We start from the raw sequence: 27,850 nt of genomic DNA, 5'->3' as shown, positions 1-27,850 counted from the left end.
CAGAGGAAACTGAGGCTCACAGAAGTTAAGAGATAAGGTGTGGAGATGGCAGATGCCAGCCAGTCATTTAGCCTTTATGAAATTGGCTACCGTGCTAAAAAGCTAAGGGCGCAAAGAGAGGCTGGAAACATGGCCTGCTGCCAGTGACTTCGTACTGAGAAGATAAAGCCCTCGTTTCCGGCCCCGCTCCTAGACTCCTCCTGGGCTCCTCCTTTCCCCGGCGTCCAACTCTTTCCCATAATTCTTCGGGAGTGGAAGAACGAGATGCATGGACTTCCGAGCTCTCCTAGAGTGAACCCGGAAGCGCCGCACGACAGGAAGTGGGTGTGGCGTCGCGTCCAATTTCCGCTTCCGGCGTGTCCATGTGGCTTTCCCCTGGGTCAGATTGTGGCTGGGTGAGTTGGCTGTGGGTTAAGTAGGGTTCCCGGGGGCGGGGGGCAGAGTCGGCCCCCTCTCCCCCCCTCGCGTAGGTCTGCCCAATTAATTACGCCTAGTCCCGGGAGAGACCCCCCCTCTGTCCCCTCAGTATTTCGGGGTTCGTCCCCGCTCCGAAAACAGGCACGAGCCTGACATCGGAGCCTCTCTCCTCAGACTGCATTCGAACTCAGGGCCTCCCGACTCCAGGACCAGTGCTTTGTCCACTGCCTTACCTAGCTGCCTCAGATCACTTTGCTCCTGACCAAATTGGGCCAGGGGGGATGGGGTTAGGTGATTTGCCCAAGGACACACAGCTAAGCAATTAAGTGTCTGAGGCTGAATTTGAACTCAGGTCCTCCTGACTCCAGGGCCACTGTGCCACCTAGCTGCTCCATGATTGGTGTATAGTTTTTTTTTAGTTTTTTTTGCAAGACAAACGGGGTTAAGTGGCTTGCCCAAGGCCACACAGCTAGGTAATTATTAAGTGTCTGAGACCGGATTTGAACCCAGGTACTCCTGACTCCAAGGCAGGTGCTTTATCCACTACGCCACCTAGCTGCCCCCCTGATTGGTATAGTTTTGATCATTTTCTTATTCTCTCTATTTTTATATTTATGTGTGTGTATAGTATTCCTGATTTTATTTACTTCATATTGCTTCATTTCATAAACATTTTCTCATTCTTCTCTGTATTCATCATATCCATCCTTTCTTATAGCAAGACATTCCTTTTCAGTCATATACCATAACTCATTTAGCCATTCTGCAATCATTACAACCCACTGTGATGTGACTTTTCACCTTTCAAAAATAGCCAGATTCACTGACCTTTCCTGTTTAGTCTCTTGCTGATTCACAGTGATGGACTGTGATTGCCAAAAAGGGTGGGCATAGGCATACTTGTGGTTTCATTGGTCATTGGTTTCATTCATACCTGGATGAGGAAATTCCTCCCACCAATGCCTCTGCTCTGCAGCTTAAAGGTGAATTTAGGACTTTCTTAGAATCAGCATAGCCAGCATATGACTGATGTGGGTCTTGAACCCAGGTCTTCTTGGTTCTAAGGAGCCTTTCCAGCTAGCATGCCACACTACCTCTCAATTGATGGAGACTGGGGAAACAAAAACAACTTAAAAGACCATTTTGTGATAATCCAATCTGTTTATTTTACAGATGGAGAAAACAGGCTCCTAAGAGGTCCTGTGGCTGTTAAGCATTTGTACAAAGGACCACTATACAGTGTTTGAGCCATTTTCAACATTGAAAAGAAATCCTAAAACTTCTGGCATGCAAAGATAATCACTAAATGGAATGACATTTAGGCTTTTCAAATTCAGTATATCTTATATATCAATATATCTCAGTATATCCTTATTTATCTTTCCTCTAAAACCTGTCCTTCATCCATATTAACTATTTCTTTTTTTGGGGGGGGGGGATTTTGCAAGGCAGTAGGGTTAAGTGATTTGCTCAAGATTTACACACAGCTAGATAATTATTAAGTATCTGAGGTCGTACTTGAACTCAGGTCTCCCTGACCCCAGGGCTGGTGTTCTATTCATTGCGCCACTTAGCTGCCTCTCATCTTACCTATTTCTTCTGAGAATATCACCATCCTTTCAGTAATCCAGAGTTTTGAACTTCAGAGTCATCCTCAACTGTTCCTTCTCTTTCACCCTCCACATTCAGTGAGTTGCCAAATCTTGTCTTTGCTGCCTGCATGATTCTGTAACTACCTTCTTCTCTACTCACATAGCCAATATGTGAGTAATAACTCACATCAGGGCCCTATATTATTACTTCTCCCTTGGGCTATTGCAGCAAACTCCCTGTATTTATCCTTTCTAATGTGTGCTTCTAAGACCTGCCAGAATCATCTTCCTAGAGCATACTTCTGATTATGTCACTATGCCCAAGAATTTTCATTACTTCCCCATTATCTCTAGGATCATAGGTTTAAATCTGGAAGGAATATTCAAGGCTATCTAATTCAACTTTCTTAATTTATAGGATAAGGAACTGAGATTCTGACAGTTTAAATGACTTACATTAAGTCCCAGAGTTAACAGATAGCAGAACCTGACTTTGAACTACTTTCTCTATTGCCATACTGCCTTTCAATATGGTACTTCAAGCCCTTCTGACTTTACAGAGCCAGACTGGTTCCAGCCTTGATTTTCAGACCCAATTCCAATCACTTTCCTTCACATACTCTTTTATTTTTCAACCAAACTGGTCCACTTGCTTGATTTCCCTCCCAGCTTCTGCCTCTTAGAATCTTTAGTTTTGTTAAGGCCCAACTGTGAAGTTAAGGTATCACCTCCTATGATTAATTGTTAGTATTCTTTCCTTCCTAAAAATGATCTTTTTACTTCTCTGTGTATATGTTGTAGCCACCAAAAGTATGTAAGCAACTTTAGGGCAAATAATGGCATTTTTCCCTTTGTTCTTTTTTAAAAAATTTCTTTATTTCTTTTGAATTTTACAATTTCCCCCCCTAATCTTCCTTCCCCCCCCCCAACAGAAGGCAGTCTGTTAGTCTTTACAGTGTTTCCATGGTATACATTGATCTAAGTTGAATGTGATCAGAGAGAAGTCATATCCTTAAGGAAAAAAAATAAAATATAAGAGATACCAAGATTACATAATAAGATAATGTTTTTTTTAAATTAAAAGTAATAGTCTTTGCTCTTTGTTCAAACTCTTTCTCTGGATACAGATGGCACTCTCATTTGCAGACAGCCCCAAATTGACCCTGATTGTTGCACTGATAGGAATGAGCGAGTTCATCAAGGTTGATCATCACCTGTATGTTGCTGTTAGGGTGTACAGTGTTTTTCTGGTTTTGCTCATCTTAATGGCATTTTGTTTTTAATCTTACCCTTACATCTAGCTCCACAGCCCAGAATGGTGCTTGTTGAATTGAATTTCTCTTCTCTTCTTTGCTGTTTCATCTTTTTCATTCCTTATCCTCCTTAACTCCTTTTTCCCTCTAATTCTACATTGCCCTTGGTGATTTTATCCCCTCATGCCTTAAAATTTTTTTCTAATTGTAAATGAGTCCCCAATCTATATATGTGTAATATATATATATGTATTTTATATATTCAAATCTTGAATTCTCCCCCGAGCTGATTATGCATTTCCCAAAGTCTGCAAGGCTCAGTCAAAGATGATTGAGTTCAGCCTTCCCATTGGACTGATCAGGAGACAAAGTATTTGATGTCATTGAGTGGCAAAGCAAAGGTTGAATCCAAGTCTTTTCCCCCCCGAAGTCATGCTGCGAAAAAAGAGATTTATCTAAGAAGAAGGCAGGAGACAATGGAATGGGTAAAGTATGTTTTTTAATTGATAGATCTTATTTTGACAGCATTTAAGTCCCCACAAATGCAAAGCTAACTCTCCCCTGAAAGTTAATCAGAACAGCAGAAAAGAAAGATTTTAGGACTTGGAACTTTATATTTTAGTAGCAGTAATAGTAGTAGACCACTAGGTGGTGGAATGAGGTGAACTCTGGATCTGGACTTAGGAACACTTGTGGTCAAATTCAACTTCAGAAAGTTACTGGTTGTGTGACTGGGCAAGTCACTTCATCTTTTCTGGCCTCAATTTCCTCATCTGTAAAATGGGAATATACTAGTATCTACCTCTCAGGGCTGCTCTGAACATCAAATGAGATAATAATCGTAAAGTGCTTTGCAAGCCTTGAAGTCCTATATAAATGTTATTATTACATCAGCTTCCCTGCCTATGACTTAAATAAATTTTGGTGACTTTCCCAAAACATGGAAAAGTTAAATGACTTGCTTAAGATCACGCAACTAGTAAGGGTCAGAGATGGAGTTTGAACTCTGCTATTCCTATTTCATTACATTTCTTTCAGTGGCTTGAGATTTGTTAAAAGAAAGGAAAGATTGGGCGGCTAGGTGGTGCAGGGGATAGAGCATCAGCCCTGGAGTCAGGAGTACCTGAGTTCAAATCCAGCCTCAGATACTTAATAGTTACCTAGTTGTGTGGCCTTGGGCAAGCCACTTAACCCCATTGCCTTGCAAAATCCTTTTAAAAAAAAAGTAAAGATTTGTACTATGTTGTCAATAAATTTGTACCCAGATATGCCTAAGCCGCCATAATTTCTCCAATGCTGCTTCTGCCCTCTGGAACCAAGCAGGACAAATATCCATTTTCTATCTCTGAGCCCTGCAGACATTTAAAAAATGACTTTAAGAGCAATAGCTGGCATTTATGCTATCTTGTTGACTGTTGTACCCCACCCCCTATTTTTTCTTCTTCAATATACATATCCTTAGTTCCTTCAGCCCTTCACTACCCTTCACCAGTCCTGATCAGCCTTTTCTGCATGATGTCCTTCATATCATTGTCCTTCCTAAAACATGCACTGAAGAATAGAATACTCTTATATTTTCTCTACTCTGATTAGACCACATCTAAGTATATTAACTTTCCAGTCCTGAGTCTATGAAGAAGCTGAGTATTGGGGACATAAATACAATAGTGAGACATTCCCTGCCTTCAAGGGGGTTACTGTGTAATAAGGGGAGACTGGAAGGGAGTGGTAGTCAGGGAAGGAAGCCTCTAGGGGTGTTATGTGGAACAACAGGACATGCCTTTTCTTGAGGCTATGTTAGTTATGATTTGATTATAGTTCTTACAACCAGATGGGGGAGGGTGGGGCCAAGGGCAGGGTGAAAATGACCAGGGGTGTGAAGATGAGGATACCTGGGTCCAGTTTGCTTTTCCAGGCCTGTTTACTGCAGGTCAGAATGGAACAGCAATAGTAGATAGGGGATGTGGGGTGGGAGTGGGAAGGAATAGCTGAGATGAAGGGGAGAACACCCATCCCTGACATCATATTCCTAGAAGCCTATATTGACAACTTTGCAATTTCTAGTTCTGCCTTCTGGGGCAATGTAGAACAAGTTCAAACCCTCTTCTGTTGAGAACCCTTCATATACTTGAAAAGAGTTATTCTGGCACCTGGGCCAAACATCCCCAATTTCTTTAAGCAGTTTTCAAGTTAAATGATCTATTCCAGCTCATACCTAAGCAGGAATTCCTGTAATATCTTTTTTTTTTAGGGTTTTTTTGCAAGGCAATGGGGTTAAGTGGCTTGCCCAAGGCCACACAGCTAGGTAATTATTAAGTGTCTGAGACTGGATTGAACCCAGGTACTCCTGACTCTAAGGCCGGTGCTCTATTCACCCTGTAATATCTTTTAACAAGTTCCACCTCACCCTCTGCTTAAAGACTACTACTGATGAGGACCTCACTACCTTATTTTGTTGTTTATGAGTTGTTTCAGTCATATCTGACTTTGTGATCCCATTTGTGTTTTTTTATTTTGTTTTGTTTTTGCGAAGCAATGGGGTTAAATGTCTGAGATTGGATTTGATCTTAGATCCTCCTATCTCCAGGGCCAGTGTTCTCTCTACTGTGCCACCTACCTGCCCCCACTCGGGGTTTTCTTGGCAAAGATACTAGAGTGGTTTACCATTTCCTTCTCCAGTTCACTGTACAGATGAGAAAACTGAGACAAACAGGGTAAAGTGACTTGTCCAGGAACATATACTTAATAAGCATCTGAGGCTGGACTTGAACTCAGGGAAATGAGTCTCTTGATTCCAAGCATAGCACTCTATCCACTGTGCCACCCAACTGCCTTAAAAAGGATTACAAGCACGAACAATTTTTTTCCTTGAAGCAGTGTGGTAAAGTGAAAAGATCACTTGTGTCGGAGTCAGGAAAGATCTGATTTGAATTGTGCCTCCAACATTGACTAAAGGTATAATAATCATGGGCAAATCACTTGCCTGAATTTTATTGTCCTCATCTATAAGGTGAGGTCATTACCTATAGTAGGGTTAGGGTTAGTTTACAGTGAGACCAAAAAGAATATTGGAAACCTTAAAGTGCTATGTAAATGTCAGCTACTAATGTGATTATTTTTTCTCCAGCACTCCACTGAAAGTCTTTTCTCCAGTCTTTTTATCAATATTTTTGACTTTGCTACCACATTTCACATTGTGATGTTTATTGAATGAATTTCCATTTTTATATATTCTTTTCCCTTGACTTCCATGATCATCTTGTACTTTCCTCTTCTACTGATCCTTCTGCTTTCTTTACTTGTCCTTTTTATAATCCTTGAAATGTTGACATATTCCTCCACTTTTTTTTTTTTGGTGTGCTCATCCATTTCTTTGGTTTTTAGTTAATCTCTCTCTCTCTCTCTCTCTCTCTCTCTCTCTCTCTCTTAAGAGTTATCCTCTTAACACATCACCTATACCTAATCTCTATGCCTGCCATTTCCCTGGAGCCACATCATGTTCCACTGATAACTGAATCCAAAGTGGAACTCATCATCCTTCCAAATTAATTCATCTTTCCTCTTGACTTCTCTCTTCCTAGTAATAGCATCACCATCTTCCCCATAACCCAGTCTGGCATGAGACCTTGGAGTTAGAATCAAAGAATCTCATAGTAGGAGGGAATTGAGAATAGAGAAGTTAAGAACAGTTTCTTGAGTGAGAATTCCCCCCCAGCAATATCCTTGGTGTAGGCAGTAATCCAGCCAATGCTTGAAGACCTCCAGTGAGAAGCAATTTACTATCTCATAAATCATCCCATTCCCCAGCTCTGATTGTTCAGGAGTTCCCCCCCCCCCCATGAGGTAACTAGACCCTCCATGTAATTTCTATCCATTGTTTCTGCTTTCTAGAGGTTCTTTGAAATCAAATGACAGCCTTTCATATGGAAGTTCTACAGATAGTTGAAGGTCTTGTCTAACCCACCCTATCCCCCCTCCTGTCTTTAAAAATCTCTACACTAAACATCTCCAATTCTTTCAAGTAGTTCTTGTGAATTGTAATTTCCAGGTCCCAAACCATTTAGTTTCTTCTCTGGACAAGTCTAGCTCGTTGATGTTCCTGCTAAAATTTGATGCCCCTGCTAAAATTTGATGCCCAGCACTAAATCTAATAGTGGAGATATGTTCTTCCCAGAATACAGGGATTCATAATCCTATTACTCCAGTTTCAAGATTGCATCACGATTTTTGGTTGCCATGTTACCCTCTTGACTAATTGAACTTTTATACTGTTAAAATACACAGGAATTTTCCTGAAATGAACTTCTGTCTATGTAGGTCTCCCCTCATCCATATTTGTCTAGTTCTGCTTTTTGTAACTATACTTATGGGGAACTTGCTATTTATGTATCTATTACTTTAATATTTCAGGGATCCACAGTTTCATCAGTTTGACTCTATACTACTGAAGCAAATTGCAGCTTCTCGAATGACTTGGCATATTACTTCGACCCCAAATGGATCGCCCTTCAGCCCAAGTGATGATAAAGTTCTCTAAACGGAGGATGACAGATACTTTCAGATCTATCACCAGGCCTAGACAGGGCCCCTTTCCAGATTGATGATACTTGCACTAAAATGGCCTAGCCCTTGAGAGCCTAAGCTCGCCACTAGGTGGTGACACTGGAATAGGCCCTTAATAAGGTAACAGTGAGATGATGACTGGAAAGCTTTGAGAACCTTAAAGGGCTTTGAAAGTGCTAGCTCTAGGGGCGGTTAGGTGGCACAGTAGATAGAGCACCGACCCTGGAATCAGGAGTCCCTGAGTTCAAATCCAGCCTCAGACACTTAATAATTACCTAGCTGTGTGGCCTTGAGCCAACCACTTAACTCCATTTCCTTGCAAAAACTAAAAAAAGAAAGTGCTGTTAGATATGTTATCTTTTACTCTGCCTTAGCTTTGGATCAACAAGCATTTATCAAACATCAATGAATAATCAACTACAAACAGAACTCAGACTCAGGTGGCAGCAGGCCAGACCTTGGAATCCGGTAGATCTGTAGGGTTGGGCAAAATCCTGTGATTCTGTTTCCAAATGGTCAAATTGAGCAGTCTGATAGTGTAGAAAGATGGTATCACTGGTATTCAGGAGGCCTGAATTTTAGTCATAACTGCGGCATGGGGCAAGTCATATCCATGCAAGACTCAGTTTACCCTCTATAAAATGGGAGGGCAGGGCTAAATGATTTCTATGGTTCTTTCTAACTCTAGTCCCTATGCTGTCATTACTACAAAAGTATTCCCGCTTTGCACATTGGATATAATCTTTCCCATTCTATAGTGATATCTTGCAGCTTTAGTATATTTTAAGATATATTTAAACTGATAGGTTTTTAAAGTAAACAATATTTAAATCCATAAATGTCTGAGAATCATTCTTTTTATACTTAAAAGTAATTACCTATTACAGATGCTGGGGGGGGTGAATGAATGCTATTTTATTTTATCAATTATATTACAAAGACAGCTTTCAACATTCATCTTTTTGCAAGTGTTTGAGTTCCACATTTTTTTACCTCCCTCCCTTCCCTCCTCCCTCCCATGATAGCAAGTAAATGTTGATTTCTCTATAGGTTTCATGTGGCTTCAGGAGCAGCAGAGGAATCTACCTTCCTAACTCACCCTGCATTGACTGACTGTTCATCACATGGAGATATCTTTGTGAACCCAACCTCACACTGTTCTTCTTTCCTTTGGCATCTCTTCTTTTACCATGTCCTGGCCCAAAAGGTAAGGAAATCCTTGCACTTGTCTCCTTCATTCTCTTCTGGTTACATGGGAGCACTACTGAGGCATGGTCATTTCATCTCACATACTATATCTACTTGAAGGTCATGTCTGTCAGTGGCATTGCTTAGTAGCATGGGGTCTGAACACCAAGTTTAGGATGATCTGGAAGCAGTTGAAATTGGAGAATAGCTGTAACTTGGGTTCCTTTGAGTCCCTTATCATTCATGTCTGTTTATTTTCTGTTAGTTACTTATCAGCAATTAGGGCACATTTTCATTAGTTGAGCAAGGAGTACTTGTAACCAGACCGGGTGTTCTGAACATCAATCATTGAAGCTAAAGTATTCTCTTGTTAAAATGCTATCAACAAAGGAACAGTTTTTTTTTGTTTTGTTTTGTTTTGTTTTCAGATTTTTCAAGGCAATGGGGTTAAGTGGCTTGCCCAAGGCCACACAGCTAGGTAATTATTAAGTGTCTGAGGCCAGATTTGAACTCAGGTACTCCTGAGTCCAAGGCGGGTGCTCTAGCCACTGTGCCACCTAGCCCCCCCAGGAACGGCTCTTAATAAACATCATGAGGAACATCCACTTGGGTCTACCAATCTTAACTGTTGTTAAATTATTCAAGTAGCTATTCATATTTATAGACCCTAAGTAGACTTTTTCTTTAATCCTTGCATAACCTAGAATGATAATAATGAAACAGTATGCCAAAACTTATGGGATACAATAAAACCAGTAATCAGAAGATTTATATCTCTTAAGTGCTTATATCAATAAAATGGAGAAAGAACAGGTCAGTGATTTGGATATACAATTTAGAAAACTAGAAAAAGAACAAATTAAAAATCTTCAGTTAAGCACTAAATTGGAAATCCTGAAAATTAAAGATGAGATTAAAAAAATTGAATGCAAGAAAATCATGAATTAAATAAATAAAACTAGGAGTTGGTTTTATCAAAAGAAAACAATAAAATAGTTAACCATTGATTAATTTGATTTAAAAAAAGAAGCAAACTAAATCACTAGTATCAAAAATGAAAAGGATAAATACACCGCTGTTGTTCAGTTGCTCAGTTGTGTCCAACTCTTTGTGACCCTGTAGACTATAGTATGCCAGGCCCAAGTTCATGTTCATTATTTCAGTGATACTCTCTTTTCTTCTCATTTTTTGCTGTCCCCTTTTCCCTTTGCCTTCAATGTTGCCCAACATCAGGGTCTTTTCTATTTTTTTTAAGCAGTATTTGGAAGGGATTTATTCTCTATAGCATTAATAAGAAGCTTGACACTTCTTTTTTTCTTTTTCCTTTTTTAATTTACTTTCCAGTTACATGCAAAGATAGTTTTTCAACATTTACCTTTTGCAAGTTTTTGAGTCCAACATTTCTCTATCAACTTTGATATTGATTGTACATGTACAATCGTGTTTAACATCCATCTTTTCTTTATGTGGCCAAATTATTCAAGCTCTTGATTCAGTTTTTGACCTTCCAGTGAATAGACTGAAGTAATTTATTTAAGGATTGATTGATTTATTCTTGCTGTGAAAGGGATTCTCAAAAGCATTCTTTAGCATCACAATTCAAAGGCATTGATTTGGTGACTCTGCTTTCTTTATTGTCCAGCTCTCACAACCATACATATAGAAAAACCATAGCTTTGACTATATGGCTTTTGTTGGCAAGATGGTGTCTTTGCTTTTTACTGTGCTGTCTAACCTTCTAAGGAGCAAGCATCTTTTAATTTCATGGCTGCAGTGACTGGTCTACAGAGATCTTTGAACCCAGGAAGTGATGGGATTAGTTGTCAATTTTGTAGGATTTTTTAATATTAAGCTTCAAGTAGCTTTTACACTCCTCTTTCACCCTCAAGATGCTTATTAATTCCTCTGTACTTTCTGCCATCATAGTAGTATCAGCTCTTGATCTTTCTCCCAGTAACCTTAATTCCACCTTTCGACTCATCTAGTTTGGCATTTTCCATAATATGTTCTGCATATAAGTTAAATAAATAAGGTGACAAAATACAACTTTGCCATACTCCTTTTCCAATCTTAAATCAGTCATTTCTGCCATGTTTGATTCTAACTGTTGTTTCTTGACCTGAATACAGGCTCCTCAAAAGATAGTAAGATAATTTGGTACTTCTGTCTCTTTGGGGACTTGCTACATTGTGTGGTGATCCACACAGTCAAAGGCTTTAGTGTAGTCAATGAAGCAGAAGTGGATGTTTTTCTGGAACTTTCTTGCTTTCTCCATAATCCAATGAATGTTGGCAATTTAGTCTCTAGTTCCCCTGCCTCTTCAAAAACTAGCTGCTCTTTTATTAATCCTTAGTTCACATATTGCTGAAGGCTAGCTTGCAGAATTTTAAGCAGGCATATGAAATGAATCCATTTGTTAGGTAATTCGAATATTTTTTGGCATTATCCTTTTTAAGGATTGGTATGTAAACTGATCTTTCCAATCCAGTAACTGCTGGGGTATTTGCCAAATTTGCTGGCATAGCAGCATCGTTTTTTCAGGTTTTAAATATTACAACTGGAATTCCATCACCTCCACTAGCCTATTTTTAGTGTTTCCTAAGGTGACTTGAGTTCATTCTCTAGGATGTCTGACTCTAGACATTGTGCTTATTGGTGATGTTAATATCTTGTTCTTTTGGGTATTCTTACCACCTCTCCAAAAAAAGTCACATTCATCATGGGGATTAGAATGCTACAGTAGGAAATCAGAAGATAATAGAAATAACAGGTAAGTTTGGCTTTGAAAGACAAAATGAAGTAAGGCAGAGACTAATAGAGCTTTGTTAAAATAATTCACCAGTCATAACAATCACTCTTTTTAAACAACCAAAGGCGACTCTACACATGGATATCGCCCAATGGTAAATACAGAAATCAAATTGATTGTGTACTTTACAGCCAAAGGAGGAGAAGTTCTATAATGCCAGTTAAAGCAAGACTTGGAACTGACTTTGGATCAGATCATAAGCTTCTTATTGCAAAACTCAATTTAAATGGAAAAAGGGAAAACTATCAGACCAGATAGGCATGACCTAAACAACAACCTTTCTTTGCTCAGCTATTAGCTTTCAGGTAGGCATTTTGCTTTCTTTCTCTTTTTTAAAAAAGTAACATTTTATCTTTTTGCCCAAATTACATGTCAATATCATTTTTAGCATTCATTTTTAGAAGATTTTGAGTTCCAAATTTTTTTCCCTCCTTTCTTTTCCTCCCTTCTTCCTAAAATGGTAGGCAATTTGATATAGGTTATATCATGTAAAACATTTCTATCTTGGTCACAGTTGTGAAAGATTTCTCTCTTTTTTTTTTTTTTAAGGTTTTTGCAAGGCCAATGGGGTTAAGTGGCTTGCCCAAGGCCACACAGCTAGGTAATTATTAAGTGTCTGAGACCGGATTTGAACCCAGGTACTCCTGATTCCAGGGCCGGTGCTTTATCCACTATGCCACCTAGCTGCCCCTCCTTTTTCTTTGGAATATTTTTTGTTGCTGCCTCCTATACAGACAGACACACTCAGATGGACACACAGACACACACAGAGGGACGCATAGACAGACACACACACTCAGAGGGACACACAGAGGGACACCCAGACACACTCAGAGGGACACATAGATAGACACACACACAGAGTGACACACAGATAGACACACTGAGAGGGGCACACAGACAGACAGACACACACAAACACACACACACTCAGAGGGGCACACAGACAGACGCACACACAGAGGGACATTCAGATAGACAGTTGTGAAAGATTTCTCTCCTTTTTGCTTTGGAATATTTTTTGTTGTTGTCTCCTGTACAGTTTTTTTTGGGGGGGGGGTGAGTAAGATTTTATTTATTTTGTTTTGCAATTTTTTCCCCATTCTTATTTCCCTCCCCCAACCCCCACAGAAGGCAGTCTATTAGTCTTTACATTGGTTCCATGCTGTACATTGATCTAAGTTGAATGTGATGACAGAGAAATCATATCCTTAAGGAAGAAAAATAAAGTATGAGATAGTAAAATTGTATAATAATGTTTCTTTTTCCTAATTTGAAGGTAATAATCTTTGGTCTTTGTTCAAAGTCCATAATTCTTTCTCTGGATACAGATGGTATTCTCCATTGCAGAGAGCCCCAAATTGTCCCTGATTATTGTACTGTTGGAATGAACAAGTCCATCAAGGTTGATCATCACCCCCATGTTGCTGTTACATCCTGTACAGTTTTGCAAAACTTTGACTATAGTTCTTCAGGCACTCTGTCTACCAGATCTAATCCCTTAAATCTATTTACCTCCTCTACTTCATATTCAGAAAGGTTATTGTTTAGGTCATGCCTATCTTGTCTAATAGTTTTCCCTTCTTCCATTTAAATTGAGTTTTGCAATAAGAAGCTCCAAGTCTTGCTTTAACTGACTTTATAGAACTTCTCCTCCTTTGGCTGTAAAGTACACAATCAATTTGATTTCTGTATTTACCATTGGGTGATATCCATGTGTAGAGAGTCTCCTTTAGTTGTTTAAAAAGAGTGATTGTTATGACTAGTGAGTTATTTTAACAAAGCTCTATTAGTCTCTGCCTTACTTCATTTTGCCTTTCAAAGCCAAACTTACATGTTATTTCTATTATCTTTTGATTTCCTAGTGTAGCATTCCAATCCCCATGATGAATGTGATGGTTTTTAGGTGTTATTTCTAGAAGATGTAGGTTTTCATAGAATTGATCAATGTTGACCTCTTTAGCTTCAGTGGTTGGAGCATAGATTTATATTACTGTGATGTTAAATGATTTGTCTTTGATTCAGACAGATAGCATTCATTTTTTAATTAATTTTTTTTTTACTTTTTTTGCAAGGCAATGGGGTTAAGTAGCTTGCCCAAGGCCACAAGCTAGGTAATTATTAAGTGTCTCAGACCAGATTTGAACTCAGAGACTCCTGACTCTAAGGCAGGTGCTCTAGCCACTGCACCACCTAGCCACCCCGCATTCAATCATTTTTGAAATTATACCCCAGTACTATTTTTCTTACACTTTTATTGATTATGAGGACTACTCTAGTTTTTTTTTTTTTTTAGATTTTTTTTTAAGGCAATGGTATTAAGTGACTTGCCCAAGGCCACACAGCTAGGTAATTATTAAGTGTCTGAGGCTGGATTTGAACCCAGGTCCTCCTGACTCCAAGGCTGGTTCTCTATCCACTGCGCCACCTAGCTGCCCCTACTCTAGTTCTTCTAAGGGATTTTTGCCCACAGTGGTGTATGTACCGATCATATGAATTAAGTGAATTTAAGTTCACTGACATCCAAGATGTTGATTTTTTTTTCTTCTAAGTCAGTGGGGTTAAGTGACTTGCCCAGAGTCACATAGCTAGGTAAAAATATTAAGTGTCTGAGGCTGGATTTAAACTCAGGTCCTCCTGACTCCAGGGCCTGTGCTCTATCCACAGGACCACCTAGCTGCCCAAGATGTTGGTGTTTAATCTTTCCATCTCCTGTTTGGCTACATCCAGCTTACCTTGGCTCGTGGTTTTTACTTTCCAAGTTGAGACTTTCTTTCTGTCACCGGACACATTTGCAGCTGAACTTCGTTTTGACTTTGTCCTAGCTGTTTCGTTAGTATTGGAGCTACTTGTATTTCTCCAGTAGCATATTGGACATCTTTCAGTGCCATTTCTCTTACCATTTTGGTACTGATCATGGAGTTTTCTTGGCAAAGATACAAGAGTTATTTGCCATTTCCAGCTCTAATAGCATTTTCCCCAATTATATACCAATAAGTATAACACTTGAAATGAAATGTAAAAATGCTCACAAAAATGTAAACTGCCCAAATTAAAAGAAGAGGAAATAGAATATCTAAATAAACCAATTTTATTTAGTTTTTATTTTTTAAGTTTTAGAAAAGTTTTTATTGTGAGTTTTATTATTTTTCTCCCACTCTCACTTCCCTTGTCTCAGCACCCACAGAAGGCAGTTTGCTAATTTTTACATCATTCCCATAGTATGCATTGATCTGAGTGATGAGAGAGAAATCATATCCTTAAAGAAGAAACATATATTTCATAATAAGACTTTTAATTAAAGGTAATAGTCCTTGGTCTTTGTTCAAACTCCACATTCTTTCTCAGGATACAGATGGCATTCTCCGTCACAGACACCCCAAAATTGTGCCTGATTGTTGCCCTGTTGGTATGAGCAAGTCCATTAAGGTTGATCATCACTCCCATGTTGCTGTTAGGGTGTACAGTGTTTTTCTGGTTCTGCTCATCTCACTCAGCATCAGTTCATGCAAATCCCTCCAGGCTTCCCTGAATTCCCATCCCTCCTGGGTTCTAATAGAACAATAGTGTTCCATGACATACATATACCACAGTTTGCCAAGCCATTCCTCAATTGAAGGACATTTACTTGATTTCCAATTTTTTGCCGCCACAAACAGGGCTGCTATGAACATATTTGTACAAGTGATGTTTTTACCCTTTTTCATCATATTTTCAGGGTATAGACCCAGTAGTGGTATTGCTAGATCAAAGGGTATGCTCATTTTTGTTACCCTTTTTGGTCGTAGTTCCAAACTTCTCTCCAGAAAGGTTGGATGAGTTAACAGCTCCACCAACAATGTATTAGTGTCCCATATTTCCCATGTCCCTTCCAACATTGATCATTGTCCTTTATGGTCCTATTGGCCAGTCTGAGAGGTTTGAGGTGGTACCTCAGGGAAGCTTTAATTTGCATTTCTCTAATAAGCAATGATTTAGAGCAATTTTTCATATGACTGGATTGCTTTGATTTCCTCTGCTGTAAATTGCCTTTGCATATCCTATGACCATTTTTCTATTGGGGAATGGCTTGTCTTTTTTTTTAAAGATTTGACTCAGTTCTCTGTACATTTTAGAGGTGATTCCTTTGTCAGAAACACTAGCTGGAAAAATTGTTTCCCATAATTAAACCTATTTTATTAAAAAAAAAATTTGAACAGGTTATAAGTTAACTTCCTAGGGAAAAAAAGTATCAGGACCAGATGGATTTGCAAGTGAATTCTATTATTAAACACTTTTAGATAAATGAATTCCAATGTTAGATAAATTATTTGAAATAATAGGCAAAGAAAGGGTACTGCCAAACATCCTTTTATGAAACAAATATTGTACTTGTACCTAAACCAGGAAGAGCAAAGGCAGTAAAAGAAAATTATAGACCAGTTTCACTAATTAATATTGATGTAAAAATACTAAATGAAATACTGAGTAAGGAAACTCCAGCGCTGTATCACAAAGATTATACATTGTGACCATGTGGGATTTATACCTGAAATGTAGGACTAGTTCGACATAAGGAAAAACTATTAACAAAAAATCATTATATCAATAGATGCAGAAAAAATTTTTTGACAAAATACACCAATCATTCCTATTAAAAATATTTGAAAACATCTATTTAAAATCATCAGTAAGCATTTTGTGTAATGGGGATAAGCTTTTGAAGCCTTCCCAATGATATCAGTAGTGTTAAAAAGGATGTCCTTAATTACCATTATTATTCAGTATTGTACTGGAAATATTAACAGTAGCTGCTGTAAGGGAAGAGCGATGAACAGTGAGAAAATGAAACTATCTCTTTTTGCAGATGATTTGATAGTATTCTTGGAAAATCCTAAAGATTTGACTAAAAATTAGTTGAAACAGTTAATAATTTTAGAAAGTATCAGAATGTAAAGTAAACCTACATAAATTTTCTGCATTTCTATGTCACCAGCGAAGCCCTGCAAGATGAGGTAGTAAAGAGTTAATTCATTTTATCTAACTAAAATCATTTAAATAATTGGAGAAATATTGATTGTTCGAGGGTGGACTGAACATCAGTATAAGAAAAATGACAATTCTACCTAAATTATTCTACTTATTCAGTGCCACCCAGATTAAACTACCAAAAATTATTTTATTAATTTAGAAAAAATAATAATTCATCTGAAAGAAGAAAACAACAAGAATGTCAAAAGAATTAATGAAAATATGTAAAGGAAAGTCTAACAAATAGTACTAAATCTTAAACTATTACAAAGAGATAATCATCAAAACAGTCTGGTACTGGCTAAGAAATAGAGTGGTGGGTCAGGGGAATCAAGTAGGGGAACACAACAGTAATAAATAATGATAGTAACTTTGCATTTCTTAAACACGAAGATCTAAACTTTGGGGGATTAATATTTGGTCCAAATTGCTGGGAACATTGGAAAACAGTCTGGCAGAAACTTGATATAGACCAACTGTTTATCAAGAAAGGGTCCAAATGGATACATGACTTCAACATAAAAGGAGATAAATTAAGTAAATTAGAAGAACATGGAACATTTTACCTTTCAGATGAATGGATAAGAGAAGAATTTATGAATAAACAAGTGATAAGAGAGCATTGTTGGTTATATAAGAGATAATTTTGATTACATTCAATTAAGAAAACCAATGGAGCCAAGGTTAGCAGGAAAGCAAAAAATTGAGGAGGGAAATTTTATAGATAATTTCTTGGATAAAGGCCTCATCTCAAATATATAGAGAACTGAATCAAGTTTATAAGAAGAGTAGTTATTCCCCAATTGGTAATTGGTCAAAGCATATGAACAGGCAGTTTTTGAAAGAAGAAATCAAAGCTATATATAGTCATTGAAAAAAATGCTTGAAATCACTATTTAGAGAAATGAAAATTAAAACAACTCTGAGGTATTATCCCATACCTATCATTTTGGTTAAAATGATAGAAGGAGAAGATATGGAAAAATCAGGATACTAATACACTGTTGGAACTGTGAACTGTTCCAACCATTTTGGAGAGCAATCCGGAATTTTGCCCAAGGAGTTTTAAAGCTGTATTCCCTTTAGCTCAGCAATCCCACTTTTGGGTCTTTTTTTTTATTTGTTTCCATGTTGTACATTGATCCAAATTGAGTGTGATGAGAGAGAAATTATATCCTTAAGGAAGAAACAAAAAGTATAAGAGATAGCAAGATCAGACAATAAGATATCTTTTTTTCCTAAATTAAAGGGAATATCCTTGAAATTTGTTCAAACTCCATGACTCTTTATCTGGACACAGATGGTATTCTCCATTACAGACAGCTCAGAATTGTCCCTGGTTGTTGCACTGGAATGAGCAAGTCCATCAAGGTTAAACATCACTCCCATGTTGCTGATAGGGTGTATAGTGTTTTTCTGGTTCTGCTCATCTCACTCAGTATCAGTTCATGCAAATCCCTCCAGGCTTCCCTGAATTCCCGTCCTTCTTTGTTTCTAATAGAACAATAGTGTTCCATGTTGGGTCTGTTTTCCAAGATGATCAGGAAAAATGGGAAAGAACCTCTATGTGTTCTAAAATATTGTGATTACAAAAAAACTGGAAATTGAAGGGACAACTGAGGAATGATTGAACAAGTTGTGTTATGATTTTGATGGCATCCCATTGTGTTATAAGAAATGATGAGCAGATTGATTTTAGGGCCATGTGGAAATACTTACATGAAATAAGGCAGAGTGAAATGAGCAGAACCAAGAGAACATTATATATGGTAACAGCACTATTGATTGAAGAGTATTTAAAAGACTGACTTAATAGCCATCTTTACCTTAATTTAAAAATCCTTCCTTGGGGCAGTGATGTGGAACTGTGGCTCTTGAACTTTTATGGCATTTGACATCACAAACCCTTACAAATAGTTTTTCTCATTGTTGAATTGAATATATGCTCTTGGGAGTACCCCTCACTAAGTTCTGTCATTTGGTAATTTCTATCTTTCCTGCTTCCCTACTCTCTTATATCTAACCACACACACACACACACACACACACACACAAAATCTACCGCTGAAAGTGTGACTCATTTCTCAGCTTTATAAAGTCACTTTGACATCTCTGAGAGTGTAGATTCTGGGAACTCTTATTTCTCTACTCAGAAAGGAATACTTTTTGAATCTAGTTTTACATCAACATAATTCCTTCTCTTTCCAGGCATATTTGTTTGTGTGTATGCATGTGCATATGTGCATGTGTGTACATGTATACAGTCTCTATACATACATGTTATCCTCTCCCTCCATTACATGGTAAGACAATTTTGTTCAACATCTTTAAAAATAGTTTCAAGTTCCAAATTCTATCCCTCTCTCCTTCTCTTCCCCCTGAGATGGTAGGCAATTAATAGTTTATACATGTGCAATCATGTGAAATATTTCCATGTTATTTTGTATATTGTATATATTGTATATATAGTTATTTTGTATATGAGGACTCAAATGATCTCAGACAGATTTCTAAGTATTCTTAGTTGAAATTGAAAGATGGGGCGGCTAGGTGGTGCAGTGAGTAGAGCACTGGTCTTGGAGTCAGGAGGACCTGGGTTCAAATCCTACCTCAGACAGTTAATAATTACCTAGCCGTGTGGCCTTGGGCAAGCCACTTAACCCCATTGCCTTGAAAAATCTAAAAAAAAAAAAAGAAAAAGAAATTGAAAGATAGTGAATAATTTAGCAACTTCTAAAGTTTAAAACTTGTCTTAGATAGACTTCCTTCTAAAAAAACCAACCTGTATCTTATACTAGACTACTTTTCAATAAGGTTTCTTTTTTTTCTGGCAAGGCAATGGGGTTAAGTGACTTGCCCAAGGTCACATGGCTAGGTAATTATTAAGTGTCTGAGATCGGATTTGAACTCAGGTCCTCCTGACTCCAGGGCTGGTGCTCTATCTACTTTGTCATCTGTTTGTATGTATGCATGTTTATATTTGCATGTGTGTACATGTATACAGTCTATATACATGTAAGTTTTTTCTCTTTTTTTACCTTTTTTGGTTTATTTATTTATATTATTACAATATTGTTGTGAGAGTAATCATAAGCCACCCCTCCCTCCCACCCCCCCAAAAGATGAGAAACCTCAAAAATAGAGAGAGAGAGAGAGAGAAGAGGAGAGAGGTGTACTTCAGTCTGCATTCAGATTCTAATAGTTCTGTCTCTGGGATGAGTTGCCTTCCCCATCATAGCCACCAGAGAAGTTGCTTCAATATTTTTCCCACAGTTGCTATCACTAGCTATATGTCCCTCTAATCTATTCCTCCCCACTCTCATCTATTCTTTTCTTCTTTCCTTTCATCATGTCCATGTTCAGAAGTGTGTTTATCTGAGTACCCTCTCTGATGATCTTCCCTTTCTTCTATCACCTATTCCCCTCCTTCCCTCCCCCCATTCCCCCTTATCCTATCCCTTTCCTCTCATTTTTCTCTAGGGTAAGATAGATTTCTATACCCTATTAAGTGTGTATGTTATTTCCTCTCTGAGCCATTTCTGATGAGAATTAAGGCTCACTCATTCCCCCTTGCTTTCCCCCATTCCACTCCATTATAAAAGCTTTTTTTTTTTTTTAGGTCTTTGCAAGGCAAACAGGGTTAAGTGGCTTGCCCAAGGCCACACAGCTAGGTAATTATTAAGTGTCTGAGACCAGATTTGAACCCAGGTACTCCTGACTCCAGGGCTGGTGCTTTATCTACTACGCCACCTAGCCGCCTCATAAAAGCTTTTTCTTGACTCTTATGTGAACTCTCCTTTCTCTTCTTCCCAGTACTTCCCTTTATCACCCATTGATTGACTCCATCTTTTACTATATTATACCATTATGTTCAACTCCTTCCTGTGCCTTGTCTATATATGCTTCTTTTGGGGGGGGAGGCAATGGGGTTAAAGTGACTTGCCCAAGGTCTCACAGCTAGGCAATTATTAAGTGTCTGAGGCTGAATTTGAACTCAGGTCCTCCTGACTCCAGGGCTGGTGCTCTATCCACTGCACCACCTAGCTGCCCCTATATATACTCCTTCTAATTGCTCTTATGAATGAGGAAGTTCATATGAGTTATCAGTATCTTCTTCCCATGCAGAAGAAATATAAACAGTTCAGTATCATTAAGTTCCTCATTATTAGTCTTTCTTGTCTGTCCTCTCTATGGTTCACCTGAGTCCTGTATTTGGAGACCAGACTTTCTGTTTAGCTCTGGTTATTTTCAGTAGGAAAGTTTGAAAGTCCCTTGTTTCATTGAGAGTCCATCTTTTCCCCTGAAAGAGGATGTCCAATTTTGCTGAGTAGTCGATTCTCAGTTGTAAACCAAAGATCTTTTGCCTTTTGGAATATCATATTCCAAGCCCTACAAGCCCTTGATGTAGGTGCTGCCAGATCCCATGTAATCCTGACTATAGAGCTGAAGTAGTTGAATTGCTTGTTTCTGGCAGCTTTTAGTATTTTCTCTTTCACTTGGGAGCTCTGGAGTTTGGCTATAATATTCCTGGAAGTTTTTCTTTGGGCATCTTTCAGGAGGTGATTGGTAGATTCCCTCAATTTCTATTTTGTCCTCTGTTTCTAGGATTTCAGGGCATTTTTGCTGTGTTTATTTCTTGAAAAATGAAGTCTAGGCTCTTTTCCTGATCATGACTTTCAGGTAGCCCAATAATTTTTAAATTATCTTTTCCTGGTTTTGTTTTCAAGATCAGTTATTTTTTCCAATAAGATGTTTCACATTTTCTTCTAATTCGGGGGTGTGGGGGTGTGGTACAGTTTTATTTCTTCCTGAGTTCTCACAAAGTCATCAGCTTCCTTTAGTTCCATTCTGCATTTGAAGGAGTTATTTTCTTCAGGAGAGCTTTTTTATCTCCTTTTCCAGCTGGCCAATTCTGCTTTTTAAGGCATTCTTCTCTTCATTTTTCTTTTGTAGTGCTTTTTTCCATTTGGTCTAAACTGGTTTTTAACATATTATTTTCTTTAGTATCTTTGTATTTTTTTCATCGAGTTGCTGACTTGGTTTTCATGATTTATCTGCATCGCCCTCATATCTCCTCCCAATTTTTCCTCTACCTCCCTTAATTGTTCTTCTTTTTCTGTTGTTTGCTCATTTCCTCAGCCTATGACTGATTTACCACACTTCCAAGGCTTTGGGGGTTTTTGGGACAACACCCAAGGATCTTAATTTCTCCAAGGTCTTATGAGAGGCTCTGACTGCTCTCTTGCCTGTGTTCAGGCCCTCCCCTCTTCCTTGGAGTTGTGAGGAGGATCCCTGCTCGGCTATGGTTTTGTGGGGACCCAGAATGCACCCTGGATCTGAGTGTGTGCTAACAGCTGAATCCTGCCCCAGAGATCAGAGAGACCTCTGCAGTTTCCCTCAACCCCCTTACTGTCTATGGGCTGAAAGCTCTGGACATTCTGGGTGGCTCTGCCGATTCCCACTGCAGGTTCTCACCACAGGGCTGCTCTGAGGCTGGCGCTCCACTCTGCGCCCACTCTGGTGCAACAGAGTTCTCTCACCACCCCTTCTGGCTGTTCTCGATGATCCCTGGACCAAGAGGTCTGGAATCCACCCCCTCTGCCATGGACCCAAGTACCCGGCCTGGCTGTGCTGCACTGCAGCTGTGACTGGCTTTTTCCAACCCCTGGTCTGGTGGAATAGACCTTTGCTGTGGAACTTGTAAGTTGTCATGGACTTGGAAATTGTATCATTCAGTCTTCCTGTGGGTGCTGCCCCTCTAAATTTTGGCTAGATTCATAATTTGATGGCTTTTGGAGTTTTTTAGGGAATGAGTTTCTGTAAATTCCTGCCTTCATGCCACCATCTTGGCTCTGCCCCCTTGATATCCAATAATAAGTTTTTAAAGAAAAAAGCCAGGGCGGCTAGGTGGCGCAGTGGATAAAGCACCGGCTCTGGAGTCAGGAGTACCTGGGTTCAAATCTGGTCTAAAACACTTAATAATTACCTAGCTGTGTGGCCTTGGGCAAGCCACTTAACCCTATTTGCCTTACAAAAGAAAAAAAAAAGAAAAAAGTCCTACAATGTTTTTATCAGAGAGATTTTCTCCCAGTTGCTTGTATGTGTGTCTGTAGTGGAAAGGGGCATTCCCAAGGATCATCCTAGGGAATCCACAGGCCAGGCTAACTGGTGACTCTTTTTGCCTTTTTTAGTGTACCCTGTTTCCTGGATTCCTATCTTTCTTCCCAGAGAGAGTACAAGAGACAAGGCCAAAGCAGTTGATTTTCTGGCACTTTGACCTCAGGTAAGCCCTATGTCCCTTGCCAAATTCCCTTTGCTACTCTTGAAGTGTAGCTGTGGCTCTTTGCTCAACATTCTTTCCTAGCATTCCTGTTTAGGGACCTTATCTCCTTCCATCAGGAGCCTGCAAGATTGTTTGGGTCATTTGCCTTTATTTTTAGGAAAACTTTATTTTGAATTTTACAATTTTCCCCCTAATCTTGCTTCCCTTCCCCCACCCCCACAGAAGTCAGTCTGTTAGTCTTTACATAGTTTCCATGGTATGCACTGATCTCATTTGAATGTGATGAGAGAGAAATCATATCCTGAAAGAAGAAAAATAAATTATGAGATAACAAAATTACATAATAAGATAACAGATTTTTTTTTTCTAATTTGAAGGTAATAGTCTTTGGTCTTTGTTCAACTCCACTGTTCTTTCTCTGGATACAGATAGTATTCTCCATCGCAGATACCCCCAAAATTGTCCCTGATTGTTGCACTGATGGAATGAGCAAGTCCATCAGGGTTGATCATCACACCCATGTTGCTGTTAGGGTGTACAATGTTCTTCTAGTTCTGCTCATCTCGCTCAGCCTCAGTTCAGGCTTCCCTGAATTCCCATCCCTCCTGGTTTCTCCAATTGATGGGCATTCATTCAGTTTCCAATTTGTCACCACAAACAGGGCTGCTATGAATATTTTTGTACAAGTGATGTTTTTACCTTTTTTATTCTCCTTATTTTATAGATAAAATTTAATTGAAAATTTTTTTTGGAGTAGATGAAGCAGTAGTAGAATCCAGATTTTATGAATCTTTTACAGAAACACCCCTTTTCCACCCTGATTTCCATGTGCTCCATACACTTTACTGTTGTTCTTCTGGTGTTACAAGATCTTCCTTTGAGAGTTCTGGGAAATCTGGGACACTATTACATTGTTGGTGGAGCTGTGAAGTCATCTGACCTTTCTGGAGAGAAATTTGGAATTATGCCCAAAGGGCAACAAAAATGTGCATACCCTTTGATCCAGCAATCACTATTGGGTCTGTACCCTGAAGAGATGATGAAAAAGGGTAAAAACATCACTTGTGCAAAAATATTTATAGCAGCCCTGTTTGTGGTGGCAAAGAATTGGAAATCAAGTAAATGTCCTTCACTTGGGGAATGGCTTAGCAAACTGTGGTCATGGAACACTATTGTTCTATTAGAAACCAGGAGGGATGGGAATTCAGGGAAGCCTGGAGGGATTTGCACAAACTGATGCTGAGTGAGATGAACAGAACCAGAAAAACACTGTATACCCTAACAGAAACATGGGGGTGATGATCAAACTTGATGGACTCTCTCATTCCATCAGTGTAACAATCAGGGACAATTTAGGGCTCTCTGCAAATGAGAATACCTTCTGTATACAGAGAAACAACTGTGGAGTTTGAACAAAGACCAAGGACTATTACCTTTAATTTAGGGGGAAAAAAACTGATATGTGATTGTCTGACCTTGCTATCTCTTATACTTTATGTGTCTTCCTTAAGGATGTGATTTCTCTCTCATCACACTCAATCTGGATCAATGTGTGCCATGGAAACAATGTAAAGACTGACAAACTGCCTTCTGTGGGGGTGGGGGTGGGGGGAGGGAAGTAAGATTGGAGGGGAAATTGTAAAACTCAAAATAAATAAAATCTTTGATTTAAAAAAAAAGATCTTCCTTTGATCCTAGATCAGATTGTTGAGATTTTACTCAGATAAACAGAAAGAACCCTCTACTTTTAGGAATCAATAACATTTGGGGATGTAGTTGTGTACCTCTCAAAGGAGGAGGGGTAGGCAACTGGGACTTTAGAGGAGGCTCTACAGGGCTGTGATGCTGGAGAAGGAATGTAGCCTCATTGGGTAATTCCTTCCTTCAGACTGACTCAGGAGTCAGAATTTTATTTCTTGAGGCCTTGTTTTAGTAAATTGTTTTGTAAATAAATGAAAATTTAAAAAAAATTTTAAAAAATTAAATGAAAATTATTGCATTTAATTAGACTTAGTAATAGGGGTGGCTAGGTGTCGGAGTGGATAAAGCACTGGCCTTGGAGTCAGGAGTACCTGGGTTCAAATCCGGTCTCAGACACTTAATAATTACTTAGCTGTGTGACCTTGGGCAAACCACTTAACCCCATTTGCCTTGCAAAAACCCAAAAAAACAAAAAAACTCCCAAATAATTAGACTAGTAATCTACCTGCAACAGTATTGTGGGTCTGCACAGTGTTATCAAGTGACTCTTTTTAGACAGATGTGCAATTATTCCCTCTGGCATGGACTTTTGAAGGTTAGGACCATTCCCCGATACCCATATCTTTAAATATCTCTAAGTAAATTTATTTCTAGAAAAAAATTTACATAGAAATACATAGTACAGATGCAGTTTAAAGTACAATTTTATATTTCTCTTTGTACAAATGTTTTCCTTATTATGTCTTTTCCTTTTACCCATTGCAGATACACATAGAATGCTACAGAATAGTACTCTTCAGGAAGCAAGCAGAAAAAGGTTCGAGGAAGGGCCATTATCATGTTTCCAGGAATGAAGGGACTTCCATACAGGGACACTGTTCAACTAAGACCTTTTTAGTTTTGAAAGACAAAGACCAAGAAGGGATGTGATCTAAGATGATGTAATCTGCAGATTGGACCTGGCCTTGGTCATCAGCTCTTTTCATGCTACTACCAGAATGGAGCCAGCCCAGGATGTTTCTGGACAGACAAAAAGTAAATACATTTTCATACAGGAAAGGAACATTGTTTTAAAGAATTGTTCTGTGTAAGTAATAACAAAATTGGATTGAAGTGTTTTCTTCCTTTTCAGGCATAATAAAGTTTTTTTAATTGATATTTTATTTTGTTCTTCCCAATTTGCAAATTTATAAGTTAAACAGTTTTCAATCTTCCCTTGAAGGGAGCAGTCTGGTAAAATTTGTACATATACATCTTTGTTTAACATATTTACAAAATAGTCATTTTGTGTAAGAGGAATTACGACTAGGGGAAAGAAGGAAAGGGAAAAGAAAGAAAACCATGAAATAGGAAGGAAAAACATAGGAGAAATTTTTAAAAAGTGAACATGATACACATTCAGATTCTGTGTTGTTTTTAAGTTCAACATGATAAATTGAAGAGATCATTGGTTTGGGAATTGGAGAATCTGGCTTCACGTCCTGGCCACAGTCACCTTTGGGATTTTCCCTCCTTGGACTAGGCCTGGCTTTCTCATTTGTAGATGAACTAGTTGGATTAGGAGACCCCTATGGACCCTTCTGCCTTTAATTCCTGTGATCCTATCTCCTGTTTTGTTTCTGTCCAGTCCATTTTGACATTTTGTTCTTTTTGAACTTCCTTCTAGATGGAAGTGACCTTGTCTTTTTAGTCTCTCTTCATAAAATAAGTTTCCTCTTCCTCCTGACTGTTTTCATTAGCTTGTCTCCGGACTTCTCCTACCTCTTCTGTGTGGTCTTTGAAGTCATCATTTAAATTTAAATTCCAGCAATAGGGTTTCTAATTCCATTTGAGTGTAAAACCATACCAGTTCTACTCCCTGTTCCCAGTCTCATCTGTATTGAACTTTGTAGTAAGCAGAGCATTACTACAGCTCACTATGCTTTTTTTTTTTCCTTTTATTTGCACCTACTATAGGAAGTCCTTCCAGTTAAGATGCCCCAATTTCTGGGAATTTTCTATCCTCTTGGTATGGTATAGACGAAAAAAAAAACCCAAAGAAACAAGGCATTATCCCTTTGGTCCCCGACATCTCTAGATTTACCAGGCCTGCTTCTGTCTTCTTGCTGTAGGTAATAGATTCCTGAATCACCTTCAGAAAATTCTCAGCCCTCACTCTAGGCCTTGATGATGTTAAATCATTGTATGATTCTTTTCTTTCCTCAGCACAGTTGAACTGGGCCTGATCTTTGGAAGAGTTTTTCCTAAATTCAAATGATAATAACTAGCTTCTTCTCTCATGGTCAGAATTTCTAATTTCCAAACCTGACCTGATCTCTCACCTGGAACAGGGGGAAGTGGTAAAGGGGCAAGATCTGCCCAGATTAGAAATTAGAAAATTAGAAACATCCCAGGTGATGAGGGTGAGAAAATAGAACCATGGATAGCAGAGGTAAGCAATGTAGTGACAAGTTGAGTTATTTTTTCCAGATAGGATAAACACACTCTCCTAGTTTTAGCTGCTCCGATGGTAGATGGCATGGGAAACAATATGGAGGAACTTGCTTTCCCTTTCTTTAATCCTTGAGGTTGCTCCCACAACTTCTGATACTGTGAAAGAATGATTGCTTCTCTTCTCTCCCCCCCCCCCCCCATGTTGGAGTGATTATGGAAGACATTACAGACTCAAGATTGACTGGAACAATGTCAGTTCAAATGTGAGTGTGGAGGTTTGAATATACAAAATAAACACCCATGCAAAAGAAATCAAGAGTAAATGATTATTGTCTCATTTAAAAGTTTATTTTTGCAAAGGGATATGTTATGTGAACATCTAAAGTGGAATGGACAAAGTTGTGATTGTTACCCTAGGACCAAGAAAAAGGACATTTCATGTCTCAAAAAGAAGACAGCATCTTCTGGAATGAAGAACTGTTCCAAAGAAGAGGGAATTGAGGACTGCCTTGTATAATGTAAGATAGAGAGGATGAGCTATGTTTTGTAGCCATTAATTGTACTGTGTACTAATTTAAGCTAAATGTGTAGTAAGAGTTAT

The 27,850-nt window shown here is 38.6% G+C and overlaps 1 long non-coding RNA gene across 3 annotated transcripts; it reads left to right on the top strand.

Moving 5' to 3' along the window:
- The first annotated feature begins 324 nt into the window (after positions 1–324).
- On the top strand, positions 325–27,634 carry LOC141502148 (uncharacterized). 3 transcript variants are annotated; one of them, XR_012472427.1, is made up of 5 exons: positions 354–395; positions 7,673–7,945; positions 8,876–9,032; positions 23,024–23,115; positions 25,582–27,569. It is a non-coding gene; the product is annotated as an uncharacterized LOC141502148 (long non-coding RNA). The 3 variants fall into 3 exon arrangements; XR_012472428.1 differs by lacking the exon at positions 7,673–7,945 and adding an exon at positions 1,591–3,747 and having other exon boundaries at positions 368–395; positions 25,582–27,634; XR_012472426.1 differs by lacking the exon at positions 7,673–7,945 and having other exon boundaries at positions 325–395.
- The last annotated feature ends 216 nt before the right edge of the window (positions 27,635–27,850 follow it).

The sequence above is a fragment of the Macrotis lagotis genome, chromosome X, assembly GCF_037893015.1.
Source record: "Macrotis lagotis isolate mMagLag1 chromosome X, bilby.v1.9.chrom.fasta, whole genome shotgun sequence".
Lineage (NCBI taxonomy): Eukaryota > Metazoa > Chordata > Mammalia > Peramelemorphia > Peramelidae > Macrotis > Macrotis lagotis.
The sequence above is the reverse complement of the archived record's forward strand: the minus strand, read 5'-3'. Positions and strand labels throughout refer to the sequence as shown.